At 34.7% G+C, this 13,598-nt stretch overlaps 1 protein-coding gene across 1 annotated transcript in view; it reads left to right on the forward strand.

Moving 5' to 3' along the window:
- LOC102889885 (dystonin) overlaps window positions 1-13,598 on the forward strand; it is a 401,789-nt gene that overhangs the window by 179,181 nt on the left and 209,010 nt on the right. The window lies entirely within an intron of this gene.

The following is a 13,598-nucleotide window of genomic DNA, read 5'->3' on the forward strand; positions in this document are numbered from 1 at the left end:
TGCCCCAGGACAGGGTATGTGCGTGTCCTCTTAAGACACGTTCTTTTCCAGAACGTTCATATTCTATTTTGGACTCTCAAGGTAGCTGGTCTCAAGTAGGGTCAGGAGGAAAGCTTGATGGGAAGCTTGATTCTCTGTAGTCTGCTGCAAATGATAGAGCACTCTAGCCATCCTGTTGGAAAATAAATCTGGTGGAATTTTGGACAGACTTAAGAAGTCAGTTTGTGGATAGGAAGGCCAGCAAGGAAGTAAGCTAATCATGCCTGGAGTCTGTACCAGTGGCTAGATTTTCTAAGCTGTTTCTACTTTATGGAGCATCTTCCCTCACGGTACTTTGGAACCCAATGCAGGTTAGGTATAGCATGGTGTCGAAGAACATAGGCTATGGACTGAGCTGCCTGGACTCACATTTCCCCACGACTGTTTTCTAGAGATGTGACTTTGAACCTTTCTAGGCCTTTGTTTTCTCATCTGTAAAACAATGGGAAGAATAATGCCCTCCTTCTATCTATACATCTTTAAGGTCATCCAAAAGCTTCAGGATTGTCCTTTTATTTTCCATAACGGTGGCAGTTGTGGTCCCAATATTTGCATTTTTATGAGTCATAATATTCGAGTCATAATATTGCCTATATAATGAAGAGACTGCCCATAATGCATAGCTAGAATGGTTTTATAACAATATTACAGTAATGGATGCCAGTTAAATAGTGAACTCTAACTAAGGAACATGTTTTTCGTAACCTGGCCTAGACCCCCACTAACACCATAATTTTTCCTCCCATGGGTATGACAGTTTGAGGTGAGATTCTGTGAACATTTGGCAGCCAGCTGTTTGGATTATTTGTGAGCTATTGTATCACCGGGTGAATTTAGCTTGGATAAAATAATTCACTGAGCACATGCCCAGTAGAGCCACAACCATGACATAGCATTTCAACCTCCTACCTGAGGAGAGAATCTGACATGTTTTCTACAAGAACATCCTTCCAATATTTTTTTAAAAAATAAAAACAAAAAAACCAGATATTTTAAGATCTCAAAAAAAAAAAAAAATTAAAACCCCAGTACTACTTACTGAATTTTTTGAAGAACTGTAAAAATTCCATTTCTTAGGTTTATGTAAGGTTTATAGCGTAGATATCCTGACAAGTTGTAAAAGTAAAAAATTTTCCTGTGGATTTATTGTCCGAGTTAATGGGTTTTAATGTTATCCTTCTTTTATCTCCACAATTTGTTATTGTTCCTAAATGTTTTAAACATCTGGCTTTTATTTTACATAAACTTAAAAAATTTAAGAAACCGTATTTGCAGACATCTTGATTCTATTGCGCATTGCATATAATAAAAAGCCATTTTAGTGTTTCTTCTGGGTTGTTAAATTCTGAAGTTTTTTTCTGGTAATTTTAATTTATGATTAATAACTTCTTGCTGAATTTTAAAATTAATTTATAGTTGACAAGATCAAATAAAACCTTTTCTTCCTTTTTTTTCTTTTTCTTTTCTCTCTTTCTTTTCTTTCTTTCTTTTTTTTTTTTGGTGGGAAGAGCAGCATTTTTCAAATCAGATTCCCAGGAACACCAGTATTGTGAGAAGCCCTGGAAAAAAAAAGGTTTCAATTGCCAAAAAAGTTTGGAAAGCAGCATTCTCTAGTTCAAGAGATTTACGGTACACATTAGCATGTCAAAGATTGAGAACTCTGTTTAATCCAGTGTTCCACAAAATCACTTGGTCATGCATTCCTTTATCAAAGAGTATCTACTAAAGTCTTTTTTGAAAAATCCTGCTGGAAAGTCTTAATGGGACTGCTTTTAAGCAAATTTAATTTATTTTGTGTTAATTCGAATTATAGATTTGGACAGGATCTAGTTAATTTGGTTGTCATTGCAGTACTGTGTTCTCACAGCCTTTTTTATGGATCACTGATTTTCTGATTTATAGACAACTTAATAATTTTGGTCTACTTAAATTGTAACTGAGCTATTTTTTTTTAATGATCTAGAATTTGCTTATTATAACTCCCACCCACTTATCTTGGGACAGCCCTCCAGAATGATATGACAAAAATAGCAGCTCTGAAGAAACCATTTTGTCCCTTTCTTTAAACTTTTCTTGTCATTCAAATACTTCCCCTTCCTTCATTTCCATGTGATAGGATTTTTATATCATGCACTTGTTTTTCTAGCATGTTTTCTTTCAGTTTTGAAATTTGAAGTTTTTAAAATTATTGAGTTGAAAGTAGAAAATGAGTTGAGGAAAGTCTATCAGGTAATCAGAGCTATACAACAAGAGCATGGACAGTAGTTATCAATACTATGATCTCAACTCTGTTTCTAAAATCCACCTACCTTTCACCTCCCTACGTTTGCATGTTTTGTGCTATTTACCTATTAACTTATCTTTTCAGTGGTTTTCTTTTTCCTGCATTGTAAGATATTTCCTTTCATTTGAACTATTTTCCACTTTTCCTACAGAGAACATGTATTACTTTTATTATCAGGAAAAATAAGATAATGTCATTTTGTAAAAACTTAGTCTTTTCTACTCTTAATTTGCTATAGCTAGGAAAAGCAGTTGGGTAATTCATCTCCTTTTTTGGAGAGAAGAACTGATATGACTCAACTGTTGCAATTCCTAAGGGTATCTGTGTTTTGACCAAGAACTCTTGAGTGTTGGGATGAGGGGTCTGCAACCTGTCTATAGCTTGAGGGCCAAATCTTGCCACAGCCTGTCTTTCCGTACTTAAGCTCATGAGCTAAGATTAGTTTTTACATTTTTAAAGAATTAAAAAGAAATCAAAAGAAGAGTAATATTTTGAGACACATGAAAATTATTCGAAATTCAAAATTCATTATCCAAAAGAAAATTTTATTGAACCTAGCCAGTACCTTTCACTTATCAATTGTCCCACCATATGACCCCCAATGCCAAAAACGTTTACTATCTGGCTCTTTACAGTAGAAGTTTGCCTACCTTTGTCTCAGGGGGAGGTTTTGTATGTATTTAGGGTAAAGTTTAACATATATTCACTTTACTGGTGGGCAATGGTCTTTTGTGTTTCCCTGAATCCATTTATGAAGTTGGCTTTCCTTTTCTGTGTGTAAGACCATCTGTAGTTCTAGGAACATAATTTTATACCATAGCTACTTTTCTGAATGAGCTTCCCTCTTTGATTTATTTAACAAAATATTCGAAAAGGCCAGTGCAGTATATTGCTTTATTACTTAGGCAAAGTTTTATTTCTGTGATAATCCTCTTTGAGTCAAGATGTGGTCATGAAAGAGATACCCATTGCAAATGCAGCTTCAAGAAAGAGTTCAGTAAGTAATTTAGATGTAAGGCTGAGGAAATATTTCTTCAGTCACTCATATTATATCTGTTTCCTAACCAGATCACTTGGTAACCCTGTCAATATGACTATTCCATTTGTTTTTCGCCCTCTTAATATACCTCCATTTTGGTCTAGATTAAAGGTTTTATAGTGGTTGGCATTAACAGATTTTCTAGCTGTATTAGTATTATGATCAGTCCTTTTGTTCATTTTTTATTGTTTATTATTTATTGATTATCTATATTATTTTATTATCTATTGATTATCTTGATTATCTTGTTTATTTTGTTATTTATTGATTATTAAATACAAGTCACACATCCTTTAAAATGTATTTCAGTTGCGTGTATTTACCCACATTAGAATAGTTTAACATCCTGTCCTATATTCTGGCACTATTATTAATTCTTGTTGAATTGTGGTGAGTATAAACACTTCCCATGTGCAAACATTGCTGCCACTCAATAGCTCAAAGGGAGTGTGATTAAAATATTTTTAAGAATAGCTTTATTGAGATGTGATTTTAACACTGTAAAATTCTCTTGTTTTAAGTGGATAACTGAACAATTTTTAGTAAATTTACAGAATTGTGCAACTGTCATCACAGTCTAATTTTAGAATATGTTTGTCACTCCCAAAAGAACTCTTGTGCCAAATTACTGCCTCTCCCACTCCCCCCAGCCCTAGGCAAACACTGATACACTTTCTACTCATTAGATTTGGCTTTTCTGGATATTTCATACAAATAGAGTTAAATAATATGTGTTCTTTTGTGCCTGACTTCTTCCACTTAGCATAGCATTTTTGAGGTTCATCCATGTGTAGCATGTATCTTCATTCTTTTTTATTGTCAAGTATATTATATTCTATGGATATATCACATTTTGTTTATCTAGTTAATAGTTGATTGGCATTTGGGTTGTTTTCACATTTTTGCTATTATGAATCATGCTGCTAATAAACACACAAGTCTTTGTATGCACATATGCTTTCATTTTTTTGGATATTAATCTAGGAATAGAATTGCAGAGTCATATGGTATATCCAGTTTAATATTTTAGGAAACTATCAAACTGCTTTTCAAAATGGTTACAGCATATTATATTTCCACTGCAGTGTGTGAGGGTCGCAATTTCTTTAAATCCTTGCTGATACTTGTTATTGTCTGTCTTTTTAATTTAGCCATCCTAGTGGCTATGAAATGATATCTCATTGTGATTTTGCTTTGTTTTTATCAAATGAGTAGTGTTTTTAAGCCTCTTTTTATGTGCTTATTGGCCATTTGTGTATCTTCTTTAGTGAAATGTCTTATATCTCTGCGTTTTTAAAAATTGGGTTATATGCCCTTTTTTATTGGGTTTTCTTTTATCACTTATGCTTTTGGTGTCATATGTAAGAAATATTTGCCTAACCCAAGGTCACAGTTGCATATATCTAACAGTTGTATACTTTAAGCTCTCATATTAGGCATCTGATCCATTTTGAGGAAAAGATTCATATGAATCTTTATATGACTATTCAGTTTTCAAGGGAGTCCATTTGTTGAAGGGACTACCTTTTCTCTACCAAACTGCCTTTGCCCTTTTTTCAAAAACCAGTTGTCCATAAATGCGTGGGTCTATTTCTGTATTCTGTTTCATTAATATATATGCCTATTTTTATTTGAAGATATTTAGTTTTTAGGTTCCTTATTAAGTCTTGAAGTTTCGTTTATCTGACCACCTTCCTGTCAGTCATTTATCAAGTTAGTTTAGATGGATAAGGGGAAACATTTAGAGAGTTTGGCATGTGGAAATGGACATATAACCTGTACGTGTTATAGTCATTCAGTAGCATTTTTTAAACTCCACCTCTGTGATAGGCACATTATGTCAGCTACTCACTCTCATAGATGCCATGATGGGCCCTTGGGGGCAAAGACAAACTCCTTGCTAGGAAGTGGCTCCATGGAATTCATGAATATATTTCCTGAGTTCTTCTTTTTTCTGGATATTTCATACAAATAGAGTTAAATAATATGTGTTCTTTTGTGCCTGACTTCTTCCACTTAGCATAACATTTTTGAGGTTCATCCTCAAAAATGAAGATACATGCTACACATTTTACTGGGCACGCACTCAAGGGCCCACAGCTGAGGGCCTGGCTAAGGTTACAGACAAAGTGCAGATGCTAATCTTTTTTGAACAAACCTTCTTTGAATATCTACTGTGTGAAAGGTACTTTGCAAAGCATGAGGCATTTACAAAGAAAACTTAAGACAGGGCCTTGTCCTTTTAAGGGGCTTATTATTTACATTATGGATATGTAGGGGCGGAAAAATAATTTCTTCCCATGTTTTTAAGTTCTTCTGACTGGATTAATAATCAAATTAACATGAGACAGGTTCATAGGAGAAAGTGACCAAATTTATTATGTATGTACATGTGAGACTGGAGGACCAATGGGCATTTAAGGCTTATATGCCATGTTGAGCTAAGGAGAAGGAGCAGAGAGAGTTGTGGTTTGAGACTTCAAAGGGCAAAAAGGCAATTCACATGGAGTTGGAAAAGCTCAGGTTTGGTAAATAAATGTCTGCCGAACCATCTTTAACAATGGGACACAGAGAGGACTTAGATCAAAGGGCCTTGCTAGGTTCTTCCCTGTCTGTCACACTTAGTTCATTCATATAACTATAGTTGTCTACGATAACAGCTGCCTTCCTGGAGCAGGTCCTCTATCTAAATTCTTTTAGACAGTTAGGAGAAGATCACAGGTTTTTCCTGAGTTTTTCATTTCTTAAAATTATCTAGTTTAAAAATAATATGTAAGAACAGGCATATTTGGGGGTGGCAAACTCTGCTTCCCCTCAGACATAAAACTATTCTGTAAGGAAAATGATGATTGGTGTCCTGGTTTAAACCAGGGAATATGGGAGTGCAGAAGAGCGAAGCCTTCACAGCCTGGGTGACATTTGAGCTTGAACTTAAAGGAAAGGTAAAATTTCCATAGCCAGAGGAAGAGTTGAAACAGAACAGCATTTCAGGTAGAAGGAATACTGTGAATGCAAGCAGAGAATATGACAGTGGTGGTATGAGAATGTGTCCTCATCTGTTCAGCGACATTCTTTTGAAATTCTTGGGCTTTGGGATTGGAAGTGAACTATACTGTTAAGGTACTGGGACCTACGTATCTTACGTATACACACAGCTGTATTCTGTGGTTCACTTTTGGAAATGTGGCCTTTGATTTGCTAGTTGTTATCCTCACACCTACTTTTGGTGAAATGTCAATTTAGAAGGGAGGGAGGATGCTCAGAACAGGGATGGAGACAAAATAACTTCTGCTTAGATTTTAGGCTTTAGGTTGAGATATAAATGTGACATCTCCTCTGTGACTGATCATTTATAACTGGGAGGACTAGCTGTTGAGCATTTGTCATCCACAAATCTCTGTTGAGATGATTGGAATCTGGAAATTTGATAAAATTGTAATGTCATTTAGAAGTTATCACTTTGAAAAGATTGATAGCGTCTTTGAAAACTTTAATCTTCCTGCAGAGATTTATTTTAACATGTCAACATTTTTTTTATTAAGTTATTAAATGGAATAAGCCTTTATTTATAATTTTATCCAAACGTATCAGTTTTCCAGGTGGTTTATTTTGGAAAATATAAATCATGGTACTGGGGACTTGGAGTTTCATCTGAATTTAAGGCAACAGAAAATGTTAAAAAATAGCAGGGAAGAGGTGTTAAGCTCTAGCATGAATTCTAGCAGAGGCAGTAGAATATCATCATCTGGGGGTGTTTTTAAAAATAGTTCCAGTGTTCATTTCCCTGGGACAGTTGTCTTGATCATAATCCTGGGTTATTTCAAAGGTTTAATGAAGAGGATACAACCAGTTGTTCTCAGTTGTTTGTTTGTGAGGACTTGAAGAAATGGGCTTATGTTTAAAGAAGAGTGAATTAGCTTGCATATAAAATATTAGGATATTGTAAAGGCCTTCAAACTATAAAATATGCAATTAAGAGACTCCATAGATTTTCTCCAATCCTTAGGTCTTAAAAAGAGATGAAGCAACTACTTGTGTCATCCCCACCCTTGGTAGTGTCTTTCTCTGGCAAGTAATGTTTTGAAAGTGATACCAGGAAGTGCCCATGATGGTGTGACCAGAAGATATCTGTATTGGCCAGCTCCACCTCGTCTGAAAACTTATCCACCGGTGGTTTTTATTGCTTACTTAGCACTCTCCCCTCTCTATGAGAACCTTGCTTCCTCCTCAGCCTAGAGCCTGACTCATTATAACCACTGTAGCTAGCGGCTCACTGTTCCATTGAGGACTAGCAGAGCTGTGCTAGCCATCGTCCCTGAAGAAAATGAAGTTACTTTTAGAGGGCTCAGTTGGTTCTTTTATTTTTTGTATGCATTGAGAATGTAGCTATTTCTTTTTTTCTATAAACAGCTGTGTTGTAAAAGGTACTTTAAATGATGCCAGAGGGAGAGAGGATAATTTTTATTTGGGGCAAGTATCCACTTAATTGTTGAATCACCGTGTAACAGGTCAGGCAATGACAACCCAAAGATGATTCAGCTCAGAGGTATTCAGTAAGCAGTTACCATAACCAGCACTTTAATCAGAATTGCAAAGTAGCTGAAATTGTTATCACATCCCTATTTCCCTTTTCTGGACTCTTCTTGCCCCACTGCTCATTGTCCTTCTACTACATCCTCAGTGTTATTCGCTCTTACTGTGGAATCCTACCATGCTCTTACACTGCAGTGCCTCGTCAATGGCCCTCCACCCCAAGTTGTTCCATCTTATTGCTAACCATGATTATAAGGTTTCTTTGAAATTGGTAATAGGTAGGTGTTAAGAAGAAAATTAGTCTGATAAAGTGACCTGGCATTAAGGGGCAAGTGACTGATAGGTTACTAGGAATTGAATGTACTTATCTGGATGCATCTTCAGTTTGTAATAATTAATCTGAACCTGACTTATGATGTTGGTATGGGTATGACCTAACTAGAAAGCCACTCGTGGGGATTTATTGAGGAAATAATATATATATTTTTTACCTAGTTGTGAATTTTTGTCATGACTATAAGTTAACATCAATTAAACCTTCTTTAATTTTATATGATTTTTATTGAAAAATAAAATGCATAATTCTGTTTTAAAACATTTTTTTAAAAAACTACAATTTGAAAATACAGTGGAATCTGTTTAAAATATTGATGATAAGGACAGGACTTTGCTGTAGGTATAGATTATCTGTGTCAAACAGACTTATTTTATGTTTAGTTGTATTTTTCAGGGCTTGGTACAAATGAATTCATATATTATATTTAGTTGTCATTTATCTTGTTATATTGCTATGGTCACATATTTACATCTATGTCAAAATACAAAATTTAGTTTCATTGATTAGATTATTAATTATTCCTTGGATGTGTTAAGTGATTATAATCCCAGTTTTCCCAGCTTTTTCTATTGCCCAAATAGTGTGAAGTTGAGAGGAACGGGAAAGAGGTGAGCATAAAAATGCTAGTTATTGGTTCCTTCTCTTTTCATTATGCTATTATTGAAAACTGCTCTTGATGGAGTAGCACCGCGATCTTCTGAAGTGATGGATAGTTTAAAGATTTATATAAGTAATGAGCTAGGAGGGTGTTTGAAGAACTTTTAAAGGGTGAGACCTGTATCTTCCTGACAGTTATCACTGGGTTTTACCCTCAGTGATAGAATACTGGACAGAAACTTCCTTTAGTCTCACCTAAAATCTTTCTCACTCCCTAATTTTTAGAGACTACATGGAATGGATAATGCTGATGTTTTCATAAACTAGTGGTCATTTGGTTGACATTGTAGCATGGAGGTTGTTTAGAACACATCTTTAACAGAAATTAACTTCAAAAAATCAGTGGGCAGATGAAGAAAATTAATATGCACAGTAATTAATTTCTGAATTTATTTTTCTCTTTCAGTTACATATTTATAATAACTCAGCACCATGATCTATGCAGCTCTGTAAGAGATAAAAGATCTGCAGGCTGAGGGAAAAAAACATGCAAAAATAGATTTTTGTCTGTCTTCTTGTTGAAAAAAGGAAAGAGCTGGAAGAAAAGGTAGAAAACTCAGACTCAAACCAAAGCAGAACCAGTCACTCCAAACTGCAGACAAATTATTACAGAAAAGAGTAACATGTTTAAAAAAATTTTTTTAATTGAAATAACCTTTTGAAAAGGTTCCTATGACAATGGTGACAAGAGAATATAAAAAATACCTAAATAAAACAGTGACTAAAATGCCCCCCAAATAAAAAATAAAGTTTTATTAATATAAGTGCTTTTATTTTATTTAACTACCTACAGTTCCACATTGTGGTAAAAACTAGAAAAGACTTTTTTTTTTTAATTGATTGTAGATTGTCAGCCTGAAAATTTAAAAGGCCTATCTTCTTTGCAAAAGAACTAACTGGGTCCATATGAAGTAGACAAATTATTTGTACTGCCTGGGGCTAACAGTGATTTGTTTCAAACTCTTTGTTATTTTATTCATTAATACCTTAAGATGTATGATACATATCTTTATAGTTTAAAAAGCAGTAAAGGAGATTAATTATATATGGTCTTAGTGATGACATAATGTATTGCCTAAGAAAAAGCATGACCACCTTTTTTTACATCCCGTTAAGTATGTTTCCCCATTATACTCACCTGCACCAGTATAGACTTTATAGTAATTTAGGTAGAATCTAAACTGTAGTTTTCTTCTTTCACAACTCTTAAAGAAATAGTCCTGAAATAAGTTCGTAATAAACAAAATTGTTTGGATAAGGCAACTACCTAAGAGAATACATTGTTTTAAACCACTGATGTATATTTTAAAAGCATCCATTTATTTATCAATAATTGACACGGTAATATATCAATAGATTTTTTTATTTATTTTTTGAAGTAGGGCTTCTAAGGAGCATTTGCAGGAGAATTTGGTAGCTTATATTTTAATAAATATATTTGTTTGAAGTAAAAAAAAAATTGCATTAAAAATCATTTTAATTCATAGTTTTCACTGAAGCTGACTGTCCCCGTTCTTTACCCAATTTCTCCAAGACTGTGAGTGAGGTGATCTCATTTGGGCCAGGCCTTCTTTTATTATTTATGTTCCTTTCTAAAGATAGTCAGTTGTTTTCCAGAACACTGTATCTTATAGATGTAGGACTTCTTTAAGAGAGGGCTGTGACTCTTTTCTGATATTTTGCTCCTTGCTGCTATGCTGGGAGTGTGCATTTTATACAAGGTTCACTGATTGAGTTTTCTCTAGTTTGCTTTTTCTTGAGGAATCTTGGCTCCATCATTGCATACAGATTGGGCCGTTAGTGTCTTTATTGTTATGTGGGTTTGCTCAAGATAATAGTTTACAAAGAAGCTTTTATATTGGCCAGAGATGCTGTGTCCTCATTCTGCTTAAAAGCCTTCAGTGGTTCTCTGCTTAGGAAAAAAGCCTAAGCTTTTAAAGTGGTATGTAAAGCCGCCTTGTCTTCTGGCTCACCTTTCCTGCTTCACCTCCCACCTCCTATTTCACTGATTTCACAGACTGCTTTCCCTTTTTGGAACTCACCATTCAGTTGAATGTATCCTTGTCTTTTTTCTTTGTCCTTGCTTTTCCCTTCACCTGGAAAATTCCCATATCTTAGCTGGGAGGACTTAGACTCCAGATTTGGTTAAAGCACCTCAGTTTCCTGAGCATGTTCTCAGTATATTCACTTTATACTGAAATTTCCTCTTTAAATTTCTGCCACCTCAGACTGCAGGCCTCAAGGGGTAGCACTCTCTTATTGTTCATCTTTATTCCCTTAGAGGTTAAATGATTCTCTGGCATTTAGTGGATGCTCAATAAATATTTAATGACCTGAATTGAACTGCAGCTACATGATAGCAATGTGTTTAAATGTGGAAAGTAAAATTTTGTGGAATTTGTCTAGATTAATAACGTCAGTCACTACAAAGTCAAATTTTTGAAAAAGGCAGTTTTAAACATTAAATAAGTAGGTAGACAATGATCTTTAAAGGGAAATTTGATTTAGCCCACATAAAACCAAACAATTATGTTAACATAATACAATTTTATAGTAGTATTTTTCATCACATAAGCCAGTTAGATGCTACGGACCTGACATAATCTACTCAATTCTCTCTCAGAAATAAATTTGAAATATGTATTACCTAGGTCATCATCGCCAGCATCTTGTTTAGACTTTCTCTCCCCGCCACGTCCCTACCATTGATTTCTATTTAACTTTATTTTCCTTCTTTTGGCTACTCTTTTTAAGCAAAAGATTAGTGCCCTCTAGGGGTAAACTGCAGATACAATGCAGTACACACATTTTAAAAAGCACTGCAAAATTCTGGGAGAATTGTCTGAAATATGGAAAATGATGCTTCACCTTATTATGTAATTCACGTTATATAATTGAACTCCCCAGAGTATCTCAAAGTGCTTTTACTTTGCTCATCATTTCTTCTAGCACTATTTATTCAGACAGTTTTTGTTCCACAGGGGGAAAACACCCAAAATGAGAAGAAAGACTGTTTCATTAAAAATTGAAAATGGAAGATTACGAGTATTGGCAGTTAGAATAGTCATTTGTGAAGGAAAGTTACCAGGCCAGATGTCCATGACTCAGACTAAGGACAACATAAAAAGCTCTTCTATGTTAGCTTAACTATTTAATTCCTTCTTTTTTCTCCCCCTAAATTGATCACTTGATCAGATATTTCTCCAGAACCCTGTTTTTTTCCTCAGTTCAACCATCTTTCTCAAAAATGTTGATTTGTAATTTTTAGTTAACATTCTCTTTTATCTCATTCTTTTGTGGTGAGGAGAATGAGCCAAGATTTATAAAGCTCTTAGCACAGGATATTAACTTATAATTATTAGTTTATACTTATAAGTATTAACTTATCATGTGTGTATTTTTGTTTATGATTGTTGTTAATGGTGACATTTGTTTTTCCTAGAATGATAAAGGCGATAATATATTTAGGTGGCCTTTTCATATACAGATTTTTTGTGGACCCTGATAATAATCACTGAGAGGAAAAATAGGCAGTATTATATGACAACCAGTGCCTCAAGGTTTTTTTCTGAGCATTATAGAAGTTAAATTAGTCTATTTCTGCATTTTCTAAAGTTTTTAAGAAATTAGGCCACAAAGCTTGAGAGCAGCTTTCCACTTTACATATTTTCTTTTAAGTCGACACATTAATTTTTTAAAAGATAACTTTATTTTCAGATCATAGAATCTGTGTTCTCTAGTTTGAACAGAGGCCTTCTGTTTTCAGTTTTTTGTTTTGCAGATGAGAAAATGAGACCTAAAGAGAATAGGAAGCTGGTGCCAGTTTATGGGACCCGTGGCAGAAGCAAGACTAAAATGCAGTTCTAACTTTTTCCCTTTTAACATAACGTGTTTTCTCTTTTTCCAGGTTCACTTTGATGACATAATATTATTTTCCTTTTATAAACATGCCTAATTTAATGTTTCTTTATTGTTGCATAAACATGGAGAAAAATGGCACCTGGTTTTAGAAAGTTTCCCTGATGTAGGAGTTTTAGTTCAGTCTGGCAAAGCAAGTTGTAAAATTGCCTTCCTATGAAATAAGTGTTCAGATTCACACCCCATCTTTAACTGTCCTGGAGTGAGAAAGACATAGGAAGTGAAATAAGGAGTAAAATGTGACTCTGGCAGGAAGTGGGTGGGTGTAGTGTGGGTACAGTAGGCCAGGCATTTACAGGAGATATCCCTACTTGGCAGACTGAACAGAGGTTTTGGGAAATCTTTGGTTGTTTCGGCTCTAAAATCGCAAGCTTAAATCAGGCCCATGGAATGGAGGAAGAAGCCATGATAGGTTGTGGGTTAACTTAGTGCTAGTGATAACGTGGTTTTGAAAACCCTCCACTACAAGAAGATTTATGTTGTGCAGAGGTTTGAACAGAGAAGTATTATAACCTCATATATGTGAATTTTATTTTGAAATAATTATAGATTCACAGAGATTAAAAAAAATTTAGTATGTAGAGTCTCATGCACCCTTTACTCAGCTTACATCTGTGGATTTTTAAAGTGTGGAGTGTGTGCTTCTGGCATCCTCGATTTTGTGGCCCAGAGAGTGGGAAGACCAACTGGAGGTAAAAAAGTCACCCCTCTTGCTAAGGTGACTCTGGTTGCCGTATCAGGAATCATGAAGAAGATTAGGGCATTGCCTGTATTTTAAAAATTATAACTCC

Source organism: Pteropus alecto, unplaced genomic scaffold (genome assembly GCF_000325575.1).
Source record: "Pteropus alecto unplaced genomic scaffold, ASM32557v1 scaffold7, whole genome shotgun sequence".
Taxonomy (NCBI): Eukaryota; Metazoa; Chordata; class Mammalia; order Chiroptera; family Pteropodidae; genus Pteropus; species Pteropus alecto.